The sequence below is a fragment of the Perissodus microlepis genome, chromosome 7, assembly GCF_051167445.1.
Source record: "Perissodus microlepis isolate ML-2025 ecotype Zambia chromosome 7, ASM5116744v1, whole genome shotgun sequence".
Taxonomy (NCBI): Eukaryota; Metazoa; Chordata; class Actinopteri; order Cichliformes; family Cichlidae; genus Perissodus; species Perissodus microlepis.
In genome coordinates, this window is record NC_140467.1 from 5485074 (window position 1) to 5498496 (window position 13423).

The 13423-nt window shown below is 38.5% G+C and overlaps 1 protein-coding gene across 4 annotated transcripts in view; it reads right to left on the bottom strand.

Moving 5' to 3' along the window:
- Nucleotides 1–13423, bottom strand: part of brsk2a (BR serine/threonine kinase 2a) — a 175187-nt gene that overhangs the window by 91506 nt on the left and 70258 nt on the right. Inside the window, exon 1 of one of the 4 annotated variants that reach the window (XM_084932975.1) lies at nucleotides 11315–11405. The exons of the other annotated variants lie outside the window; for them this stretch is intronic. The gene's annotated coding sequence lies outside the window, so the exon portion shown is untranslated. Of the gene's footprint in view, nucleotides 1–11314; nucleotides 11406–13423 lie in introns of those variants that run through there. 4 annotated transcript variants of the gene reach the window in all.

Genomic DNA, 13423 nt, shown 5'->3' on the forward strand with positions numbered 1-13423 from the left:
TTATATTTATTTTCAGCATCTTTTGTTCTTTGTTTTAGGAATTCCCTATAGAGTGTATTTTTCTTTTTACATGCATTTTGTAAACCCTTAGTGATCCATGGTCTATCTGAATATTTGTGCTTTCTGTTGTATTTTATTGTTGGACAGTTTTTATCGTACAATTCCATGAATATTCTTAAAAATATGCCATATGCAATATCAATATCAGTTTCTTTGTACACATTGTCCCAGTCCTGATTTAATAGATCGTTCTTAAGTGCATTCATAGTTTCTTCTGTCCTTACACGTCTGTATCACAGTTGTTCTTCATGTTGATTTTTCTTATAATTACTGTCATAAACTGCAAAAACTGGTAGGTGATCACTGATGTCATTAATTAATATTCCGCTCACAATGTTGTTTTCCATATTGTTAGTGAAAATATTGTCAAGTAAGGTGGCACAATGTGGTGTAATTCTGCTAGGCCTGGTTATTTTAGGATGTAAACTCAAACTGTACATAGTGTTTAGGAATTCGTCGGTCATTTTATGCTTTTTTGGATTCAACAGGTCAATATTAAAATCACCACAGATAAACATAACTTTTTGATTTGTTTTAGAGAATATTTCCTCTATGAAGTCATTAAATACTTGAATACTAGAGCCAGGTGTTCTATATATACAGCTAATTATTACATTTTTCTCTTTTTCCTTAGAAATTTAAATTGTTATACATTCTAATAAATTATCAATTACAGTTGTCATACTTTCTACCACCTTGTAATTTAGGTTTTTATCCACATACACAGCTACTCCCCCTCCACTCTTGTTCCTTCTATTTACAAAATTCACTTCATATCCCTCCAGCCCAAAGTCCAGTCCTTTCTCCGCATTGATCCATGTTTCAGAAATGGAAATAATTCCAAATGGATTTGTCAACTCATATAGATATTCCTTTATATTGTTGAAGTTGGCATACAGACTTCTGCTATTAAAATGGATTATTGATAATTTATTTTCCGTGTTGATGGTGTGCTTAAACAACTTTAATTTGACATTTTAAATATACCTGCTCTACAGTGATACGCAGGTAAAACAGTTATGACATCATATCTCAAGCTAATATGAGTTGCGACATACAATAGGTAACAAACTGTCTCACATAACTACACATTTACAAACACGTATTTTTACCACCAGCGCAAGCACTGGGATGAGTAAACATGACTCATCTGATCTGGAACATTTCCCGGTTTTCTCTATTTTTGCATCTATGAATAATCCATCCAGAACACAATCACCCACAGTCACACGGGGTCATTTGCATATTACTGTATCTTAAAGGAACTTTTTTTTGCCGTTTTACAGCTTCTCCTTTTGCCATTTCTCACCCAATTATACTTTCATTTTCCTCTCACTTTACTTCGCCTTTTTCATTTCAGCTGCTGTTCCATGATCCACAGTTGTATATCATTGCTTTCACTAAAACCTCATTAAGCCGTATGCTTTCACAGCAATCCTTTCTTACATAACGCCTAATATGGCTGCACAATTAATCGAATCTTAATCTTGATCACAATTTGGGCTCTCCAAAAATAAATGAACATGCTTGTGCAATGATGAAAATGCGTGCCCCACCAACAGAATGCATATCAAGGGGTCACTAAATGACCATCTCATCACCTGCCTGTATGTGCCAATCACAGCTGTTCTCTAACCTGTCTGGCTTGAGGTTTCCTGGACTAGTGTAGGTAGGTCATGCTACATTAAAAGTCAGATATCCAATAATATTGAAATATTTGGGCCAGTGATGTTAATCAAGAAGAAATCATTTGCAAACAGTGTTGTGGAGTTTTCTACACCACAAAGCAACAGAACTAACTTATTCAACCACCTCAAAACACACCACAACAGTACAATGAATGCCAAGAAAATCAGAGCAACAGTTGTTGAGAAGAATTGTCCAGCATCAGCTCAGACATCTTTAAAAGCATCAGAGTATCCATCTAGCTCACAGAGACACTTAAATATCTCACCAATCCCATTCTATTTGTCCAGTAAAGTCAGTGAGTAAAGAAGCCTTCAGGAAATGGTCAACTTAATGGGAAAAAGTTACATTATCCTCTTACATCTTTTCCAAGATGGCAATATCTGTGTCGTACACAAAACATTACAGGGGAAGTAGAGCAGGATCTCACAGCTGCCTGCCAACTTTAGTCACATCCATCGTGTAGGTATTGTATTATGCATACAATGGAGTGAAAGTATCCATATTTTGCTTTAGAAGGTGCATTTAGGTGAGGTACTGTTAATTATAACATTGCTGTTATAACTAACAGCAATGTAGCACAATGTAAAGGTGAAAGCAGTTAACTGTCAATTTAATTTTCTGTTATGTTTTCACACAATGATTTTACTTATATTTGATCTCAATGCAAAGATTTATAAAGATCTAAGAGCAGTATTCTGTTTGCATAAAAGTGTAATAAAAATATTTTTCCTTATTTAAATCAATGAACAACCATGGGAAATAATTGTGATATCAATACTGATCAAATTAATTGTGATTATCATTTTGGTCTAAATCATGTACTCCTAACATCTAATGTGCTGGCTTTTTTCCACATCCAAGGGGGACATACTGAAGATGAAGACAGGAAAGAGTTGGAGATGGTGCACCGTGTAGAAGAACAGAATACATAATGAGTTATGGGAGATTTCATGGTGGGAGGAAGTGCTGGTAGCCAGCAGCCATTGGTGAAGCTGTTGACATCTCTGTCAAGAAGCGGGATAAATTAAGCAACTCTTCTCACTAAATCAATGCATCAGCAGCCGCAAACTCATTGCCCGAGCAACCTTTGTATCTCAACAGAGCAACAAGGGAATTTCTAACAACCATCGAGCAGAAACTCTTTGTCTCTGTGTTGGTCTTTGACCCCTGTAGATTGAGTGTCTCATTGTCACTGCTTCGCATATTCCCTTTACCCCGTCTATCAGTCCCCTCTTCCTCACCTTACTCTCCTTTTTTTGATCAGTAGATACTGTCTCTCATCTCTCATTTTCCTAAGAGACACATTGTAAAGAGGGATAGCTCTGCTCTGCTGCATCATGTGTTCCGGTGGTTTCTGTGCATTCGTGTCTTGTATATGAGCAAACAGGAAAAAACAAAGCAAAAAAATAACCAACTCCAAAAGACAATAGACAAAAAGATAAAATACTACTAAGACAAAGAAAGCTGGGCACTGACCCTGCTTGAACACTCTCCGGCTTCTCTGTAATTATCACTGTGTGTTTGTTTGTGTGCGTGTGTGTGTTTGTGTGCGTGTGCACAAGAGCACACATGTTCTCCTGTGAATGAAAATGAAAGCGATTCTGGAGACAATCCAACTCCCAGATTGCCTGCTTGCTCAGAGTCTGCGCTCACGTCACAGAACTTGGAACGCTGCCTTGTACAAAAAGTATAGATACACTCAGGCCAGAAACACACACACTCACACAAATTAAAGTACACAAAGTGGAACACCAGGGGCACTTCACCAAGACTCCATTTCACCTGGCCTTTTTATTGAACAAAGGGAGTGAGATGTTTAACAGAGCTGTAAGAAACCTCTGCCTGAATAGCAAAAAGAGATCATTTTTAAAAAAGGAGAAAGTTTGAAAAGTATGTCCAGTTTGAGCAGCAAACTTTACCAGAAGTTTATCGGAAGAGATAGAAGGACAGACATATGAAGAGAGAGAGTCAGAGAGAGAGAGAAGTTAGCATGCCAGGTACCACCATCAGGGAAACAGAGAGCAGAGAGAGACATCTGTTCAACACAACTTCAGGGGGCTTTTACTCTGATGTCAGCCTGTCACCACATACAGGACCGCAGGAGTAGATGCATGCTGAGAGCCTGAAGAACATGAGCCACACACACACACACACACACACACACACACACACACAGGTGCACGATCTATAGCAAGCACTGTCTCACTTCATTTCCATCTCCCTCTCTCTCTCACACAGCTATGGATGAAATCACAGCTAAAACCAGTGAAACCAAATCCTAAAGAAAGTAAAGCATCACGGTGCTTTATCCTCAAAACCTCTCACAAATTTTATGCAAGTTTTTTAAAACTTCCTAAAAATAGTGAGTGAGCGATAAGTGCTTTTAATAAGGGTTTTTGTTTTTTGCAGGGCGTGGGTGGATGGGGTTATCACTTTGTATACTAATTTCCCAGAGTGCATTTGAAACAGAAAACTAATCAGCAGTGTTTCTGATAAGTAATTAAATGTTATGTAATTGATAAAGCAAACATGATAAGACGTAGCCAGCTTCAGATAATATACCTGTGAGCTTTTCTTTCCTTTTTATAACAATACAAATACATATGTTTTTGGACGGTTCTTACATTTTCTGTAATCTTAAAATCAACATGTTTAATCAATAATGTTAATCTTGCTTAGCTGCAGCAGCAAACCAGACAGTGTGGCTACAAATCTGGACTTTACCCACAGGTAGCTCATTAATTACCACAGTAGAAATATGTAATGCATAGTTAAAAAAAAGATCATATTTAAGAAGCACTTGGACAGGAAAGAATTCACAAACAAGATAAAAATCAGCCTTTTATTAAACTAACATTAATCGATGATCTTTGTATTATTTTCATTAGTTGTGTTCTGTTTTCAAAATGTCACCACCTCCTACGTGACACTTGACTGGAGCCTCTGGCTCATTTCACTCACTATGGCAGCGGTGAACTTTTAGAGAACTGTTTTGTTCGCTTAGAAAGCCATCAGTAGGGAAAATACTGCAGTCATTAAAACTATAATGGTACAGTCAGAGAGACTGATGATGTATTGATTAGACCTCCCCTATCTGTGGTGCTTCACACTGATAACAGACCCATATAATGAGGATGGTTACTACATGGCTGTTTAACCGCCTATACAAATTTAAAAGGCACTTTCTTGGGTATAACTGTTTAAGTGCTCATTAATTGCACACAAATATTTAATCAGCCAATCGCTTGACAGCAACATGGTCAATATGACCTGAAAAAGTTAAGCATCAAAACGGGAAAGAAAAGCAGTTTAACTGAATGTGGCATGATTGTTGGTAGGGTTTTCCCACATAACTATCTCCTAATGCTCAAGGTCAAAAATGGCAATATAAATAACCTTTTTTATAACTCAGGTATGCAGAAGAACATCTCTGTGAATGGAAAACATGTCAAATGTTGAAGCAGATTGGCCACAACAGCAGAAGACCACACAGTGCCATCCTGTCAGCTAAGAACAGGAAACTAAGGCTAGAGATTTGAATAGGGTGACCAAAATTGAACATCAGAAGATTAGAAAAACATTGCCTCGTCTGCTGAGCATCAACTTCTGTTCTGATATTCAGATGGTTGGGGTCAGAATTTGGCATAATTAATATGAAAGCACAGGTCCGTCCTGCCTTGAGAATTTTTTTTGGCATGTATGTACAATGTGTTGGGTTGAGAGGGCTATCAAAGATGTGCAGCCAATACATCTGAATCAACTGTGTGACAATATGAACCAGAACCTCTGATGAAGGTTTCCAGCACCTTAATTCTTCATGTCATAAATGAAACGAAGAATTAAGGTTGTTCTGAAGGCAAAAGGGGTTCCAACCTTGTCCTGTATTTGTATATAATCAATTTTTATGTGTGGTTAATACAAGAACTCACTGTTAATTTGTACAATGAAATGATCAAATCACTGTGTGGATGGTTTCAAAATACGAGTCATGTTTGCTGTGCAAAAAACTGTTACTGAAAGTGTGTGTCCCGCTATAAATGAACCTGTCACCAAAGCATGATGGATATTTATAGGCCAGTCTGGGCATACAACATCATTTGATGGTCAAAGACAAAAATGTGACCATTCAAACCGCTACCCAGTCATTCTTTATCGGAAAAGGATTCCTTTCACCAGCGTCACGCTCATGACTCAGGTGGGGACATGGGGTCATTTCATCATTCAAGAATCAAATCTATTTGACTGAAAAAAAAAATCAAAAAAGGGAAACTTAAAGTCAGTTGAATTCTATCGTGGTTTAGAAAAAAATCTTTTCATTTTGAATTTAATTCTAGCAACATGTTTAAAAAAAAGCTGGGACAGAGGCATGTTTACCACTGTGTTGCATCACCTTTTCTTTCAACAACACTCTGTAAGCTTTTGCAAACTATGGAGACTAATTGCTGTAAGAATTCTGAAAGAAAAACCTTTTCCATTTCTTGCTTTAGACAGTATTTTAGCTGCTCAACAGATTGAAGCCCCCTGTTGTGCATATTTTTCATCCTCTCTGGGATGCTAATGCTAATTTATTAATAGATGACAGGGTTGGGCTGTAGGCTGGCCAGGTTAGGCCTCAAACACGAGTTGTAAATGTCTCTGGATACCGTTTACAGTACTGTGCAAAAGTCTATAGCCACCCTGCATTTCTTGATATTTTGCAGGGGAAATGGGAAATAGTAGTAGTCTTCAAGAATAGTTCTCTGGGTGTCTTTGAATGTTGCCTGCCTTTTGTTGTGTTGTCTCTCAAGATGACCCTACAATGTTTCAGTGATGCTGAGGTCTGGACTCTGGGCATTGGCAGTGTGTTTGGGATCATTGTCATACTGAAAAATTGAGCCGTTGCCACCAAGGTTTCCAGGTGGTATTACATGATGGATCAAAATCAGACAGTACTTTTCTGCATTCGTAATTCCATCAATTTTAACAAGATCCCCAACACCACTTGCTGAAATATCTCTCCAAACCATGACAGAGCCTCCACAATGTTTTACAGGTGGCTGCAGACACATTTTGACACTTTCAAACGTGGATTATTACTCCATAAGACCCGTCATTGCTGATTTTCAGTCCAGTTCTTGTGCAAGTTGACAAATACCTCAGCCTTTTTTTCCACTGTTTCCCTTCCTCAAGAATGGCTTCTTGACAGCCACTCTTCCACTGAGACCATTTATGATGCTTCAGTGAGCAGTAGATTGATCAACTAAAGAACCAGATGCATCTCTCAGGTTCTCTGTCAGGTTTTTGCTGGATTTTTTGTTCCTATTTTTAAAGGCATGACTTTCAGATACCGTTCATCTGCTGTAGATAATTTTCAGGACTGTCAAGTCTTTCGTCCTCGACTTGTCTGGTTTCCTGCGATTTTTGAAGGATGCGCTGCACACTGTGCTGAGATAATAACTCTTTGGGAATCATCTTGTTGGCCCAAAAATACACTTTAATGCCTGGCAACTTGTATTTTTGACATTTTGTCTATTATGTATAGACACAACACTGGTCTATCCCTCGAGTAAGTAACTTAAAAAAGACATAAAACATTTCCTTGGAAAATGGTCTGTACAAGGACTGAACTGAAAAGGTGTCTGTCCTAACAGTGGTCCATATAGAGTCCATATAGAAAGGTTTTTCTATTCTTAACTTTACTACGCCACCATAGCAAAGTCAAAAACCGCCAAAACATTTTAGTTAACTGAAAAATCAAACAACATAAAAAAGCAAAAACAACCAAAAACTGTTGTGCGCTACAAAAAAAAATGAACAGGCAATGTTTTAGTCATATGTTTAACTCAAATTCATTTTAAGTGTTGTGTTCATGTTGTAATATCTACTCAGGACTTTATAAATTTCCCCCTTGACAAATAATTGCCAATAATAAAAATATAAATATACTAAAAATAATAATGAAGCTAATAAAAATTAAACTGAATTTCAATATTTTCACACAAGAAAAAAATCAACTGAAATGAGTAAACATAGCCTTGAAACGAAAGTCTACTGAGAACAAAATGAATTGATTAATTATAAAAAAAAATTAAAAATAAAAACAAATTAAAAATACTGAATTCTTATTATTCTGCCCTGCAGTGATTTCAACCGCAGAATAATGTTTTAAAATGCAGAGCTGCACGAGGGCCCCGTTGCTTTTTTTGGACTCTATTAATCTTTTAGTGATATTATGTATCATAGATGATGAAATTCTTTGCAAATTTAAATTGAGAAACAGTGAATGAGAGCCTACATGGGCATATGGCATCCTTCTAAAAGACTCAGTCTTCTCTGGGATGCTCTTTTTACACCTAATTAAGTTGATGACTTGTTACCAATTTATCTAATTAGTTGTGAAAAGTTACACCAGGTGATTTTTTTTGCATCAAGTTTATTGTCTGTTGTTACGCTGTGGCATCTATTTTCAAATTGGGTGGAAAAAGCATTTATTAAAATAAAGAACACTATTTCACTTTACATGTAGTGCAGCAACTGCCAATCAAGGCGTCAGAAGAACTGATCAAGAATCCTCTCAGGCACTCATGACAGATGGAGAGGTTTGAGAGAGGCGAGTTCATGTCAAGGGCTTTGCTTGTATCTAGCTGGGTCAGTGGGGGGTTGCTACAGCGCTTTTATAGAGACAAGACGAAGGCAGAGGTGGTTATTGAGGATACTGATGTGAGGCGCAGACCTGAAAATAAATTACAGAATTTGCATACATGCAAACATTACACAGTACTCAGTCACTTCTATCTCCCTTGTTTGTGCATCTCTGGACTCAGCAGGGCATGTCGCCAGAGCCCAAACGCTGTATGTGGAGAGCTCAGGTCAAAGACACACATACACACACACACAAACACACGAGACACGCTCTGCCTGAAGCTGATGACGCAAATAGCCTTATAGCTCTGTCTTGGTGCAGCGCTCAAGTGTAAATAGGGAGGGACAGGAGGAAAAGAAGGGTGTAGAATGAAAGAGAGGAGAGGCAGGAACAGAGGAGTTTTAGTTGCTTCTATAAGTGGAATGCAAACTTTCATTTAAGCATAACCAACATACACACACACACACACACGCGGTGGCCACGGTCATCAGGGAAAGTGATTACCGCTAATCTGTATGAGCATATCATCTGTAACCCAATAAAGTGATTAGTTTCTTAGTGTCACACGGATGGGTTGGACTAAGCGAGTGAAGAGGAAAGAGAGGAAGATGGTAGTAAAGGAGTGTGTGGGGTGACATGGGGTGTGAGGCATCAGTACTAGCTCCAGCCAGATGGGGGCTCCCTTTTGCCTGCACTTTTTCCTCACATGTATCTTGCACTCCTGTTTTTCTTGCCAGTTTTTAATCACACTCTCTTCCCATTTCTGCCACAGGGTTCTTTGCAACTTTTTGTATTTGATGCCTTTCAACTTCTTTTATTTTCATGGTCTTCTGGAAGTTTTCTACCTGCCCTTGTTTCCCCAGTTACTTTCAATCTCACCCCATTCTGTCTTTCTACCTTTTCCAAAAAGTTGATTCTGTACAGGGAGGAACGCTGGTTTGAGCGCGGAGTCAAAGAGCCCGCTTATGTGAAAAGGAAAAGACCATGTCTAAATTGAGGAGGGGGCCTAAGGGTATATCTTTCACCCTCTTACAATGCTGTCATTCCCCAACTATTTGTGAATGGTACTCATGGCCATTGATAAATGGTCATGACAATTTGCATTTTAATGATCCAGAAACTGACCTCACAGTCCATTGTTAGTCAGTGGTGCTGGTTTCAGTCTTTATGCAAATATACTGTTTACAAGGTTGGGAAAACCTTCAGTCAGCTGAGATGGAAGAAGTCACTTGGATGAGTCGCAAAACTTTACTCCCACTGAAAACGCTACGTCCAGATTAACTGTCCAGGATGTGTACATCCTCATCATTGAAAGAGTATCCACTGACCTGTAGGTGCAAATAGACTGCGGAGTCCTGGCCTGAGAAGTTAGCTTTTCTGTATTGTGCCATCCGCTTAGCCAGAGGTTGTTTGGTTTCCTCAGTGTATAAACCACAGCAGAAACAGTGAAACACACAGTGTAACCGGCCAGTTCAGAGTCACAGGGACCCCATGAGAAGACAGCAGTGATACGACCAGGAGTGGTGTGAGGTGTGAAGAGCAGAAGTAGAGGGAGACAAATTGACTGAAGTGAAAAACAAATGGTTACACAGCTCAACAGAGAGATAAAGGAAAATGTTACTGAGAAAGGATGTGATATATAGTTGGTGCCCCCTGTCTATTAAAGGACAGCAGTGTAGTGGGAATGCCACGACTTACACTACTCCACTTATGCATATCACTGTACTTCAGAGCTCCACTCCGCTGTATCACAGACACCTATGTACGCACACACTGAACACCTACACTGAGGTTTTGCAGACACGTAGCCACTAACCAGAAGACATTCATTTTTATGACATTTTGGACATGTGACAATCATGATAAGAACCTTGCATCACATCACTAAGGCCTACAGAAAGGTCTGCAATCATCTGACAACCAGAAGTCAAGAGGGAAAAATTAATATTCTCCAACAGTTACAAGTAGTTGCTGGGAAAAAGAATTCAAACCCACAGTGAGCGAGAGACAGAGAGACAGAGCGAAATTTACAAGCTAATGACATCCAAAGGAGAAATATAGGAAAAGTAAAATACATATCCTATAACAATGTAGTAGTGACAAGCCTACGAGCCCATATTGATGTTTTCCCCATTTCAGCTCTGTCTCTATTTATAGATCCTCTTAGTCCTCCAGGAAGCCCGTATCACTTGATGAACAGCACCTCATCATTACAGAAGCCTTGCTAATGCATGAAAGACCTCTTAGACAATCAGTTCAAGATATTTTATTGCACCCAATTCCCCTTTCGGAGTCTTTTAATAAAGTGGTGAGTGAAAAATCGCCTGTATTGAAAGTTAGCAGAACTCGTTATTAATTCATTGTGTCACTATTTCACACCAGTCTTTTAAGCTAGAATAGACTGTCTCTCACCTGGCAAGTCGTGTTACAGAGGTGGCTTTTTAAAACATCCATTAAATCACTCATTAGATTTTATATTTCTTGTTTCCTTGTGTCTCTACAGTTATCAGTAGAAGAAGCAAAAATAATATTATCTAAACACAGGATGCAGTGTCTGCCTTAACCTTTTTTTTGCAAAAACATGTCTTCTTTTATAGAAAAATGTGTTATAATTGTACCCTCTCTTTCTCAAATACTGCAGGAATTAGCTTTTGTGACCAGAACTGGACAGAAGTTCTAGGCATAGGTCACATTTTTTTTTAGCTTCTGTCTTTTGAAAAAACACTTGAACGCTAAACCATGAAAATGGAGATGCTGTCTATTGCTGCTGAACTGTACTCGTGGCAACAGTGTGGGGTTTCAAAAAGATACATTTTGAACAAAAGAAAAGAAAAAGAAGAGTTTTCAGTGCACTCCACTGGTAAAGGTGGTAAAGGCTTCTCCAGATCTCATGTTTGGCTCAGGAATAAGTAGCAACTTTTTTAACAGTTGGCTTGGCCTTACCTGGAAGGTGAGTGAAAGTACATCATGGTAAATTGTTGTAGTTCCAAACACCCCGGAGAGGCAAGAAGAGGGGGGAAGAGAGAGAGAGAGAGAAACAAGGTTAGTAACAGGATACAGACAAAAGCAGAAAAATTTATACATTTCTACATCCTGAAATTTACAACTAAGCAGATCCAATGGAATCACCATTGACAACAAAGTGATTACATATATGTGTCAATTACTGTACTCATCTTTCAAAAAAAGTCCTCATCCTCTTTTAATGTGCTCTCCTCTCTCACGGACACTATCTCTGACAGTTTCTCATCTCCTGCAAAGCACTCCTCTTCTAACCACAAACAAACATACAAGCACACACACTCTAACTCACTTCCAAAATAAAACCCGGCTGTTTACCAAGCCTGAGAATCCCGAATGGAATCCCATTTTGCCTTTCAAAGGGTGTTTGAAGTTCCCGCACAGATGTTGCTGTCTTCCTTTTTTTATTATTTTTATTTCATGCAAGAGAGCTTTCCCTTGCTTTTTTCACCACCTTGCTCAGCACAGTGTGACACTCTTTCAGTTTCCGTCAACCTTCCCCATCCCTCCATCTTTTCCTCCATGATCACAGGGTGAAAGTTTTATCCAGAAGAGAAGCATGTTTTAAAAAGTTGCTGGGTTAGTCTCAGCAGAAGGGAGAGAAAAGGGATCAGAGGTTAAATCTGAAAGGCAGATGTTTAGTGAGAATGCTAACCTTGAATGTGTGTGAGAAGACACAGAGCCTGAGTAGATTTATATTTGGTATACATTTAAACTAAGTCCACTGCAGTATTATGGCAGGTAAAAAAATACATCCTTCAGAGACAAGTATCACTTTCATAATACCAATCTGTGGAGTCAAGGAGCAGAATCACATGAAGATAGCATTATTCAAGCTCATACCACTTGCAGAGTTCCTGAAAGTGCTTTAAAAATAAAAGCGCGTCCATGCTATTAGCTTGCTGCAAAAAAACAAGTTGTTGAATCTACAAAAAAAAGCAAAGGTAACACCACTGTTTATCAAGCATAAAATAGTATTTTCACACCAACAAGGTGAGTCACAAAGAGCCATTAGCTATTTGAGCTATTAACTTTCAATCTCACCATGGTGTAGAATGTGTCCTTAAAAAATTGAGGAAATCTAAACACATGTACGACAAAAGAAGCTGCTGAAAGCGTAAAAAAATGATCACAGCAGATAAACAGACACTGAAAGTCCTTTGGGTCCCTCCAAAGACCTGAAACAGAACCTGAAAGATAGATCTACTAAAGGGCCAGCAATATATGTCCTATTCACGGCTCATCAGAAAGGATCTTTGCAGAAGGATTGCTGTGAAGAAGCCATTCTTAAAGAAGGGAAACAGGGAGAAAAGGGTGAGGTATGCCAAATTACACAATAACTGGTTGGAAAATCAGTGCAACAGGTCTTATGGAAGACGAAAATCCCAATTTGATTATCAGTATCTAAGGTGGAGGCCAGAAAAGATGCACAACAGTGAGCATCTAAAGCCATTTGTAAAACATGATAGAGGCTCTGTGGTGGTTTGGAGCTGTATTTCAGCCAATCTTGATGCAATTACGCATGCAGACATTACTGAAGCAGTGTGGGATCATGTAGACAGAGATCATAGCAAAAATCAGCCAACATCCAAAAGGGCTCTGAAACATCCTTCAAGATCTCGGAACACTATTCCTGAGGACTACTTAAGGACGTTACTGGAAAGCTTGCCTGAGCGAGTTCAGGCTTCGTTTTGAAATAAAGGTGGTGACACCAAATACTGACTTTCAAGCTTGTTAAACACTGTTTTGCTTTAATTAACTGTATTTCATCCACTTGTTATGTCACTATATGTTTCAGTCAATTGCTGCACATATTCCCATTTTCACAGCAAAATCTAAGGTTTTCCACACTGAACCAAAGTTGCCCCACACATCATTTAGTAAATGATCATTTTCTACCACAGGCTTACTTCAATATATAAATAACAGAATGTAGAGAGAAACTGAAAAAAGAGCTCTGAAATCCAGACAGCAGTTTAGATAGCTACATAGAATGCCAATAGGTGATTTTTTTCATGAAAGGCAAACACT